Below are 13,419 nucleotides of genomic sequence, written 5' to 3'. Positions count from 1 at the left end.
ATAGTAAGAGGTCATAAATCAATTTCCACCATTGTTTCTACCCGTGCTAGGCAATGTCCTCCTTTTTCAAACACGGTTCTTTTTTCAATTCCTAACTCTAAGCAAAGTGATAAAAACCCTGCTACAGGTAACCTTGATGACAAAAACTTGCTGTTAGAATCCTTGATCAGATAATTTGATCAAATATGTCAGAACTTCAATAATTGTGATCAACTGTTTAAGTTCCCTTTTTCATCCCTTCACAATGGTGTATGGGATGACAGGTTGTTCAATTTGTAAAAATTGCAAAATATTGCAAATTGAGTAGTTGATTGACCTGGAATCAAATGATGAATTCAAAAACATGTACAAGTCATCATCATCTACTGAAGAATACTCTATTGGACTTGCAACCAGGATTTCAGTTTCTAAAACAATTGTGGCTTTATGTTTGTGGAAAGTTCGTATCAAGAAGGTAGTGATAATTTCTTTTCTTTGTGATGAATATAGTGAAAAATACATATCGTACTAAACTCACTAATGAGCACTTTGATCCGATTATAAGGATTCCCAAAACCGGTCTGGATGCGAACTTTAAACACGAGTATATTAGAGTATAATTACTTATATATAAATAAAATTATTCAAACGTCAATGAATTTGATCATGTATATATTATTTAGTGTCCAATTAAAATAAAAGCAAATGTTTCATTAGTATGGCTTCCTGTTGAGAACTCCTGTTTTAAAGTATTTTATTTTTGTGAGGACTTAAATTGGGCTTTAAAGAAAATGGGTATGAACTTGAATTTACAGAATAAGGACTTTTCCCACCACTGATACAAAGTACGAGCCTATGAACATTCTAGACATGGAAAGGAGATTCAAATAGAGTAGGAAAAGAAGATCTCCTTCGTTTTACTTCCCTCTTCCTCCCCCACTTATTGAAGAAGAAGAAAAACACAACACAAACCTTCATTTACGTATTATTATTGTTATTATTTTGTGTTATTTTTAGAACATCATATTTATTCTTTTTTTTCTTTGTATATTTAATAAGAGGAATAATGAAGAAGAATTCTGTTTTGATTAATATTGAAGAAGAAGAAGCACAAGGGAGGATTTTCTGCTGATCATCTTCTTACTGGTTTATGGATAATGAAAGAGGAGACAGAGAAGAAGGGAATATGCAAATAGCTCTATATGAGTATATGTACATTGTGAGTGAGATAATATTCAATGTCTGAGATGAGTCTAAAAAACCACAAAATAAATAACCCACTACCACCATCAATGTTGTCTGTTTATCAATCAATTTGTACTTCTATAGAAGAAGACGATGTATCCAAGAGTAAGGAGAGGAGCTGAAATAACCTCTTAATCAGAAGAAGAAAATGTCTTTTTTGACAGTTGTGTAAGAGGTTACCATGTTTATTTTATTTTTTGTCTTTCGATATGTAAAGACGAGGGGTTGGCGGATCTATTAAGGGACTCTCTGAATGTAGAACCTATTTGAATCTTACAAGTTTTCTTAATAAAATGTGTATCTGAAATATTAAAAACTTTGTTTGCAAATGTCTTGCATACATTTCAAACCATATTTCCAGTTAGATTAACGATACCATCTTGAGGGTGTGAATGATTGGAAGTCAGTTTCCGGCTTTAGTCACTCATCTAACATAAAATCATTTTCCTTAGAGCAAGGGTGGCCACCTGATGGCAAATGCACCAAAGTGGAGCATAATTTGATCAGGAGTAGAGTCTTACAGCCACATTTCGTGTATTATGCTGTATTTACTCAGCACGAGCGGACATAAGCCCAATGGATATCTATACAATAACATTTCTCTACAGTTCATAATATGGGTTTTTAAATAGCATAATTAGTATTCTATGCCGACGTAATTCGTAAAATTATTCCGTCTTCCCAATAAGTTCATCAATTTAATTCTGACAAATATATTCGTTGTGCGTATTTTTTTAATTGCATTTTTACAATTATATATATATATATATATATAAATACGTTATTCGTACCAAACGTATTAAAAAGAAAGCTCTTAGTTGGCTTAGATGCATTTCTCTAACATTGCTTGTAATATAAACAACTTACTTCTGTAATCGATAATGGCCTGACGTGATCTTCTTAAATGTTGTTGGATTGCTGAATTTGTATTCCTAATATATGTCATTTTGTATTTAGTTTCAGTATGATAATCCTAGACCTTTCGGAAGATGTATACCGGGCATGGATCCGGACTTTATCGTCAAGAGCATGTTGGAGCGGTTATTATTGATGAAGGAGGACATATTAAATTAGAAAATATGGCTAATTATGGTATTTAAGCATATCACAAATGGGTTCGGGTTGACTTTACTTGACTCCATAAAAATCACGTTTCTACGTAATTCAGTGATGCTACTTAAAGCTTTTGGTTCCACACACTATAAATATTTGACAATTTATTTGCATTTGTAATTTTGTATCTAAAGAATTTTATAAAAGATCAAAAACCCTTCTCCAAAAAAAAAGTTGGTTATTTAAAGAAAAGACATATATTTACAGATTCTTCTTGATAGGTAAATCTAAATGACAAACATTTTCTGTCTTTTTCCTTCCTCGAAAGAAATTATAATCCCTTCAGCACCCCCCTCCTTTTAACCCCCTCTCTCTGAGGAAAACTTTCTTATCAGAAGAAGCATCGTCAACATTCTAATCATAGGAATAATATACAACATAGCAAAGTTCATATTTTGAATATTTATTTGTCTCAGGGTATAAACAAATCTTAAAGCTTCATATATGGATTGCGGATTTGCATATAATATACATAGTCTATATATGTATATTATACACATATAAGAGTTATGATTTATATGCCTCCAAGGGGGGAAAGAATATATATATGTACTATACAATCATACTACACCATAGGGTTAAAAACCAACTTACATGATGTTATGTTATGTATGTTAATATCAAAGCTATCAAAAACAGCTCACAAATAAGGAACACAAGAGTTCCAAGTAGATAATGTATTCTGTACCTAATAGTAGAGGCTCCTCAGCTTGTTCTGGGAGTTTGAAAAGATTATTAGAAGAGGCTTACAACAAAATAAGACCTTTAAATGGAAACGTATTGCCCCCATTTTGTGGACGGACTATATTAACGAATATTGGCAGAAATTAAAGGTGCTTGAAATTGTAATCACTGTTTTTTTGTTCAAAAGATGACAATTTCAATTAAAGCCCCTAACGGCCTCCTAAAAAAGGGGTTCATCAGATTTATAATAACCAATTATTTCATTTATAATGTTATAAAAAAGTAGATTCATTACTATATAAAAAAAGATCACGAAATAAATTTATAATGGAATCCTTTGGATTTATTGGGAGAAAATTTTTGTATTTTAATTCATTAGGCTAATAAAAACACTGTTTAATTATTTGTTCGCCAAATTTTAGGCTGATCAATTGACTAGTTTAATCAGAAGAACGAAAATGTGATCAAAGGCAGTTTAAGGGTCCATTAATCAAATCCCCCACACTTGACTGGAGTCCATTATTTGTTTCCCAAATTTCAGACTGATCTCGTTTGACAGTTTATTCAGAAGAACAAAAACTGTGATCAAGCCCAGTTTAAAGGTCCTTTCCTCAGACCACACTCTTAAACAGAGGCTCTGTTTAATGTTTAGAAGTTTGTAAACATTCAAAGATATGCCATTAGAAAGATTTTTCATTTAAATGACCATAAAACCGTTGTTTTAAAAAACAGAAAGAAAGATTGTTTTCTTTTAAAAAAACGTCATATTAAATTAACTCTGAACAAAAATAATCAATCATGGGGAAATACTGGATAGAAGTTTTTTGTCAACTATAAATGAACTATTTGAAAGGATAAATTAGTTTTATATATTTGGAATTTCAACACTCATGTTATTTTAAATATATGTATTTTCATTATTTTAAAGGTTTAGTTATTTGTTTTTAGGAGGTAATTCTGTGGCTATTAGTTTTATGTGACTACTCTAAGGATAATAAATAGCCCAAATTCCGAGTCCAGAGAAGAAAAAAAAGGCCAAAAAGAGAAGCCTGGCCTTACCTAAAAAAATTTAATAAATTATTTAACAAAAAGTCATTTGTAGAAAATGAACGTTTGAATTTTTTTTAAAGGGTGAAAATTTTTTGAGAACCCATATTTGAAGAGGATAATTATGCACTTTTAATTACGGTGGTTGCAAGATACGGAACATTCCAATTGAGTCGTATGCATGTTTTGTTTCATGGACTTATCACTTTGATATTTTGTTGTTCAAATGTTAATGTTTTTGAACTGGATTTTTATGAATATTTATGTTTATAAAACTTAGTTTATTTAATAAATTTTATGCCATAATGTTTAATTATATTTCTCAAATCCATCTTCACAATTTTTTTTTTAAATAATTATATAATATTATTTGCGATCTAAATAAAAGTATATAAAAAAGCATCAGTCATGTATTTTTTCCCCTGGCCCCGTACACACATAAACCAGCACTGGTTACATGGATACACGGTTTGTATTCATATAGAGATAAGAGGATGTTTTAGAAATAATATACAAATTGATTCCGCCATTCAATGAGCACGAAGGAGCATCTTCTTTTTCTTCTCAATATGATTTATGGCATCAATAAAGAAAGGATAGGAGACAGAGGGGGGAGAAGGGAGGAGGAATGATACGTGGGGCTTACGTCATGATTCAACTCACGTAGTATCTCATATTATACCCTACTGCTATCATTATGATTATTTTAACACAATTAAACTGTAATTAAGGAAGGGATGACGGCGTGGTGCGGTGCTTCTGTTCTGTTGTTCTTCTTCTACACATGTACTAAAGTAGTTATGAAGTGTTTTGTGTGTTCGTGAGGAGGAGAATAAAAAGCCCCCCTGAGGGGTGGCAACTACCAAAAAAAAAGTAAAAATCATAATTATAATTAACAAATAATAATTATTATTAATAGTAATTGCCTTATGCATTCAAGAGTACGAACAACTTATTTTTACTCTGTTTATTTTTGAAAAGAAGAAACTTAATTATGCACATTTTTGACCTTTGAGTCAAGAAGGGAACAAACGGAAAACTATCTTGGTGTGTGTGTTCCCAGGGGGCCCTTTATTTGGTGGTGAGGGGGATTATGTGTGTTAGGGAAATCTTATTCTTTGATTGAGCAATGACTTATTCACTATGGACGCAATCCATTGCTCTTTACTAAAACAAAGATTAAATATAATTTAGCTCAAATTATTTTTTGAATAAGTGCATACAAATTTTCGTTCTTTTTTTTTTACGTAAGTTTATATAAGTATTTCTTTTTTGGCCTATAAAGACATACTTTTCAAATTTCAATTTTGTTTGTGAATATTTATATAGATAAAAATAAAGCAAATCAATTATTTAAAGATATATATAACATACATAAAAAAAGTACAAAAACTTAATATAATATTGTCTGGCTATATACTAAAAAGTTATTTGTTGATTTCCGTTAATAATTCCGTGTACAATTCCATCTGAATTATTACTTCCCCCCCACAAAATTACGTTTGTTTGTTAATTACCAGGATTACGAAAAAAGCTACCGATCGATTTTGATAAAACTTGATTACAGGTCACAGTAAATAGACATTATGTTTTGAGAGGTCAAGGTAACACACAACGTAAAAATGCATAATCGATCATAACTCTATTTGATTTTAGGCGGAGATTTTGCACTCTAGTGAGTGCCCATTCTAGTCTTATTTTGTAAAACTCTGCTTATATATCCATGTACAGTATTAGTTAGTATTGAGATTTGGTTCGAGACAGATTTTTTTTTTTTTTTCAAATTTGGTCTTTTGGTGTATTTATATAACGTTTTGAATCTATATTTTGATCCAAGCCACGTAATGAAGGCGTCAACTAAAATTAGCATTTACATTATTTAAGTTACTAAAAACGCAGTTAATGATTCATTTAGCAAATTTTAGGGGGATTGTTTCTCCAGTATACTTAGAAGAACGAAACTGTAATCAGGTCAGTTTAATGATTATCTAAATAGTATAATTTTTTCTCCTCCATAATTATGACATTTCAATATTTAAAGATATATATATTTTTTTTTTTTTTGTGAAAACTATGAAAGTTGCAAAATGGAGTTTTCAACTCTCTGATATGTTGTCTACAGGTTACAATTTCTACGTTTTATTGATTCACGAGTACAATATTAGTCATTTACATATTATCAACTATTAAAACCATCATTAAATAAAAATTAAGATCATTGTAATATATTATTAAATATGTGTTTATTTACATTTAAATTTTTTAGGTACTCATTTATGGAAAAAGTTAATTAAAGAGTTTCTTACTCACAGCTTACGGAAATGCCAGCTTTTAAATGTATTGAAGTCGGGAGGGAGGTATAGCAGTACTGAAATAATGCTTTGTGATAAAATGTTCCAAATTTAAATTTCTAATTTTTTTCCTGATTATTTTAATATTTAACAAGAAAAAATGTACATATATGCTACATAAGAAATGAATTAAAGCGTTTTCCTTACAAAAATACGGGTTTCACTCAAATATGTGAGTAAAATGACCCCAACAGAGGAGACTTCCCTCTGAAAAATCCATATCAATCAAGCTATGGTCCTACAACGATTTCATAGGACTTTGTAGCTACATACTTAAGTATATATATATATATATAAATAAAATGTAGTAAAATCCCCTAAATAAAAAAAAGGAAATTACGGGCATAAAAAGTGTGGAGGGGGGGAACAAATTCAAAATGGTGGAATAATAACAATATCAGTAACAGCAACAACGACGAGAACGACAACAACAAATCCATGGACTTTAACTCTTGGAAATAAAAAAAAATCAAAATAATAATATTATAAATATATAAAAAAAAAGGTATCGTGTGGCTCAGGTAAGTATAAATTATTATTACAATTCCACAGTCTTGTTGTGGACTTCTAGGTAGTTATGTATGTAGAGGGGAGTCCAGAGAGAGGGAAACTCCGTGAGGCAGCAACTTGACCAAGGCAACATCAAATAATATGTACCTTTCCCAGAATCTTTATTGATTCTTCCTTTACGTTTTGCAAAGGAGTTATTTTATTCTTTGTGTTGCATGTTGTGTATTTATTATTTGCATGTCAGTTTGCATTCTCCTTCAAGGGATCAACAACAACGATACGTATCTTTAGCGCATGTTTGACCCATCCCTACACCTGTGTAATTGATGGTATATAGCAATTATTTGTTGATTTCTCTATTATGTATAATTTATATTTTGAAAAGGTGGTCTTGCGACTCGAGTTGGACTAGTAAGCTATGGGCTACTTCATCCTTAACACTATGGATTCTAGAATATAATTGTGGACCTTAAAATGATCTCAAAAGACGGATTGAGAACTCAAAATTGACCCGATAAAATGATGAAAGACTTGGACTTATGAGGAAAAACTTGAGACTTGACTTGAACTTTGAGCACTGGCAAAGGAATCTATATCTATATAAGAGGCCAAATTATATAATGGTGACGTCATAAGAGTTATTTTTGACAATTTTGTATGAAAAGTTTTTGTACTTTTTTATGAATATCAAATTTGACATATAATTCTTTTGGAAGAGACAAAACACTTTTTTTCAATTTTGGAGTTACATCTATTCAGAAGAATCTAAATTTGAACAAATAATAATTTTTTTTAAATTAGTGAAATTGGTTCTTCTTTTTTCTTGAAAATTATGACATTTAAATTTTTTTAGACATTTTTATTTATTCTAATAACTATACAAACTCTACAAAAGGTGGGGACCAATGACCCCTTGGCCCCTATCGATCCAACACAACTAATTTGCATATATGGGACTTTTTAATTCTCTCATATGTTGTGTATAACTTACAATTTATAAGTCTTACATCAGTAATTTCATATTAATTAATGTTATCATATAATTACACATTTAACAAAATGTATTTGAGAGCTTTTGAACTGTATAACGTACCCCCAAATACTTGGTTAACAATTTGAAGTAATTTTTATCAAAGTAGTCCATAATCATATCATTAATATATCGACCATCCCAAGAATATTAAATTACGACATTATCTTCATCAGAGCTACTCTAAATTATGCATCTCATTTTCAGGATGCAACCTGCACACTGCATATATATGAGTATGTAAGTATCTATAGTAGCTACATAGGGAAATATATATTTTATCTTTACAGAGGATTGGGACCCAAAACAGACATTAATGCAATGTCTATTGCAGTTGCACGACTAAATTATAAAAACCGTGATTTTTTGGAAACAAGAAAAAACAACTGAAACCCAATTGATGATAAGTTTCAATACTATATTTAGCTATATTTTTTATTCATTATGTCCTCTTTCACAAGATATAAAAAGCCGTGTCCATGGTTTACCACGCTGACAACCGAGAGAATACAATTTTGGATAAGAGGTGTAGCATACATTCTTCTCCAAAAAGCCCCAAACTGCTAAGTCCAGGGGAGTTGACCTCAGGGCAGATGGACGCCACATAAAAGCAGAAAACCATAGGTCTGCCATATTGGTGCTGTATAAGCTTTGTTTCTTCTTGGCTATATGGCTGTAATAGATTCCTTGGCGTTGTAGGTAGTCCGGACGTAGATGCAAACGGTCTGCTTTCTTGGCCACTAACAACGATGTGGAGGAGATTGTACGGGTGTTACCTATTTGATGTTGCTTCAACATTTTTACATTTAGAGACACGGGATTTAAACAAAGCAGCTTGGTTTTCTTGTTTCAGCTGTCGTTTGGTTGCATAATTAAACCTCGTAATTCAAAAATAACAAAAATAAACTCTTAATTTACTACTTTTACAAGCTTTGTTTCACCACACTGTATAACAGTTGTCACATTTCTGAGAACATTTGCAGCCTTCTTGTCAATTACACTGGCGTATTGGTCTTTTTTTTATTATTATTTTCTTTAACTCATAGAGGCACGGGATAGAATTAAAATGTCTTTATTTCAGTTTCAGCTCTCGTTTGGCTGCGTAATGAAACCTTCTAGCTATAAACAAAAGGGTATTCAATCGTACTTAAATGCTACTGCAATTTTTGCCTCCCCACTCTGACCCTATAATAAACTCAAAATAGGAAAGAGAGAGAGAGGAAATGATAATAGTAATAACAATGGTTAGATCCTTCCTTTCCCGAATTTTAATAATACATTACTTTTCCATCATCTTCTTCTTGGAATGACTCACCTTGGTCATTTCTTTGTTTGGCTGGGGTTTTTGTTTTGTTTATCAAAACTTGCGTGAAATGCATAATTATTTAGATTACATTACAAAAATAATAACAAAAAAAAAAAAAGAGGCAAAGAAGAACCCTTTATTAAGTAAGAAGTCGACAGGAGGGCTATCTCAGACTTTGTAATATGTATACATATGTATGTATATTATAATCAAGATCTACATGCAAGACAAACACGCAAAATTACAAAATAAAAGTAAAATATTGCCTGAATATTTAAGAATGTATCTGGATGCCTAGATATGTATACTTGACTCACTCCATTTCCTCCTCAGGGCAATCATCCTCATCACCAATCGAATTCACATTTCTTTTCTATTTATCTTCATATTTTGATATCCAAATTGTTTATAGGTATGTATATAAACCTTTAATTAAAAGTATGTATACTACATACCTACATGATAGCCTTTTTTTCTCTCTCTCTAATTAATTACTTCAATTATACCTTCCACTAGAGAGGGGTTTTTTGGCAGAAAAATAACATAATTATTATTATTTTAGTGTATCTATATGAATATTATTTCATTTGCAATTTACATGGATTAATTTGCGGGAGCCCCGTCGTTGACAGGTGAGGAGTCCGAAGCTAGTAATTAAGCATATAAAAATGGTTGTATTGTGCAAGTAAACAAGTATATTGTAAACATGTTTTATTGAAAGGATGGGGACTAAATATCGAACACGTTTTTTTTTTTTTTAATTTTGTAGGAGAGTTGAGCATTGCAAATGTCTACACATACTTAATCACTCATTTCAATCAAAATGCGACTAATAATGGTTTTCCACGTAGTTCTAGTCTTGCTCTTATCCAAGTTTTCATCCCTGAAAGAAATCACATGAACCTTGAACGTTTTGATCTCTAAAGACCAAAGCAAAATAATATTTTTTATCAAAATCATGATTTCTTTTGTAGGTCTGGATCCATCCCTTAAAGTCTTGCATTTGACTTAGTAGTGGCTTCCTCAAGTCCTGCTCTTCATAATTTGGTCTGTGATAAAGTGCTCTTGAGCACAAGACTAGCTCGGCGTGATGCAAATCAGATAGAGCGTTAGTTTCATATGAATACATATTTTCGGTCATTTCAAATTCGTTTATTTTATGGTCATTAATTTCACTACCTCAAAGAAAATTATCTCCACAGCTGAACCAAGTAGAAAGTATAGGGCGAGCCAAGGAATCCATATCTTTGATCTTAATATGAAATAAATTGGGTAAAAGGTTCCTCCACAACCACTTTCAGTTCAAAGAGGAAGCCGTACTGTTTATTCAATTAATTGTGCTTAATTAAGGGCGCATTATTTTTATACATATGTATGTAGATCAACCTAGATCCAATGCCCTGGTTATTCTCGCATAAAGGGTAAAGAAAAACAATAGAAATAAGGAATGTCATTTACACCTGGTACCTTGAGTGAATAATATAGGTATAACCAAAAACAATAACAAAACATTAAGACTCCATTTTTTTAAATATAAATAGCTACAAACAAAGCAAAAATAAAAACCAGCGAATATATTTTTCCCTATTAATTAATCTAATTACTTTGAAAGTAGGAAGGAGTATTATGGTTCGTACTCATACTATCTAGCCTTATGGCACACGAGGTTACTAAGAATATGGAGGAAAGATAATGAGTATGTAAACATCTGCATATTTCTCAACGGGTCAGTTTTTGAGGACCATGCAGTAAACCGCAGAGTACAAAATATTAGACATCATCTGCTCAAGATATTCTAAGGTTTTACCAAACCAAAAAATTAATATTTTATTTTGAACGCATCATTGGATATGAATAAACAAAGTTTTCATTTTGATAATTGATTTGGACACTCCATTATTGGCATTGATTGAATTATGGGCATCAAATTAGTAGCAAAATACAATAATTATCTATGAATACCACTGCAAAATACTCTACTCCAAAATAAAATAAATCCAGATAATAAGAGATGCAATATCTACGTATTTGATGATGAAAATAGATATTTAACCTACTTCGCAAATTGTTGCTGTTTTTATTATTATGAATTAATTACTCATCTTGGGCTTGCAAATTACGAAAATAATAATAGCAATAATAATAATAACGATAATGAACATGTTGGCAATTACCTTCATGTACCGTGTGTTCCATTCTCATAACTAACTCCTTTTCCTCCCTAACTCTAATATTAAAAAAAGATATTGAATTTCATATCTATTTTATACATATACATACATATGTATTCATATATATTCAAGCATATACCTAACTGCCTAACTGTGTGTATGTATGAATGTAGGTACTACATACTTATGAATGTCGATATTATGTAATTAGAGCATTATTGGACTTTGTATTCATGTCTATGTACAAGTTACATCTTACAGGGTGGGGATTTGTAATTACGAAAATTTAATGATAATGTACATATATAACAATTTATTTTCCAAAATTACTTTAGGAATTTACAAATCTTTTGCTCTTATACATATGTTGGGCTCCATAGTGAAACCAATCCCTCAAACCAAATAACTCCAAAAACAGCCTTCTGTCCCTGAACTTAGCACAGCCATAGATTAGGACCTCCTTAACCACGATGACCACTGTCTCGAGAATGCAAGCCCACAAGGAGGTCATTGGGTTATCTTCACGTTTATTGGACTCTCTCTTCAAGACGCCCCCCACACAAGTGTTTCAGATCTGGGAGCTACGTTGCTTCATGTCCAAATTATAACTAAATTATATCCTTAGGTCTGCGCCCGGCATAGAGGCACACTATAGTGGCCACACAGCTCAAGGATTTTTTATCAATACTAATACGTTTTTATCAGTTGTATCTGATTAGTACACTTTCATAAACATAGATCTCAGGCTTGCCAAAATATTAAGTCGTAAATTTACTATACAGATTTAAAAATTTTTAAATTATAAAAGTCTTACTATTTTTTTAAAACACCAACCATTTCAATATTGTATTATACAGTATTTTCAAAAGTATTATATATGTATACCAACGATGTCTTATTCTGTACAAAACATCTCTTGTTTGATAATAATGTATTAATTTAGAAATAGTCTATCATTTACAGGACCTATCAAATTTAATATTCTTCTCTTCAACTTCTATTTTAGAATATGATTTCACAGGTAGGTATAAAACAAAGTAATCAAAAAAAGTATTCACATTGTTCACGTATGTTTATAGTAGATATGTTACAACTACTCAAGGCAAATAAAGTCTTCTTATACTGAAAAAATTGACTGAACACAACTGGAAATTACTACCATTAGGATTTGAAGAAAAGTAGCTGGGGGTCAAACTACCTACTCAACTGATTCAAGCTATCATGATTTAAAATTATGTATTTATTTAAGAATATCCTGACTATGCAAGTGATGGAAGTTTGGACACATAAACAATGTATATAATGTTCCACAAAATGCTCACCTATCACTTAATCATTTTCCTGGTTATTCAGTAAATTCTTACTTACTTGTAATATATATTTTCTTAAGCCTAAATTTATTTACGGAAAATAAAAACTATCAATTAAATGCAGTACCAATTCCATAGTCATCCAACAATAATGTCATAGATAATTAAACAATAATTAACATTTCAACTGATAGAAATGTTTATAGGGTAACTATTTAAAAATGATAACGAATGAAAAAAAGAGGTTTATACACAAATTTTAACACTTTTTCATTGCATTATTTTCTGTTGTTCCATCTTTTAATTCTGTAGATTTGTTTCCTTTCTAATTTAATCAATACTTCAATCTCATCAAAGCTGTCTATAATTGACATTGATCTCTTGACCCCCTTCTCCATCTCTCGAGAAATTGCCTTTTTATTCATCCTTGCCACGTACATGGCTTACTGTATTTTTGGTAAAAAGGCTTCTATTTTGAACTTTTCTGGGGTACTTGACGCCATTGACACACCCCAATCAACCTGCCGTTCCATTATTTCTGTAACATCTCCTCAACTCTATTAATTAATTGCGACACGAATGGGCATCGGAAGAAGAGGTGTTCTTAATTTTCATCTGCACATGCTTAGAAAGTGGAGTATTTATTTTTCCACTGCTGATTTATTAGTGTAGA

The sequence above is a fragment of the Lepeophtheirus salmonis genome, chromosome 13, assembly GCF_016086655.4.
Source record: "Lepeophtheirus salmonis chromosome 13, UVic_Lsal_1.4, whole genome shotgun sequence".
In the NCBI taxonomy this organism is placed as follows: Eukaryota; Metazoa; Arthropoda; class Copepoda; order Siphonostomatoida; family Caligidae; genus Lepeophtheirus; species Lepeophtheirus salmonis.
This window is presented reverse-complemented; position numbering follows the sequence as displayed.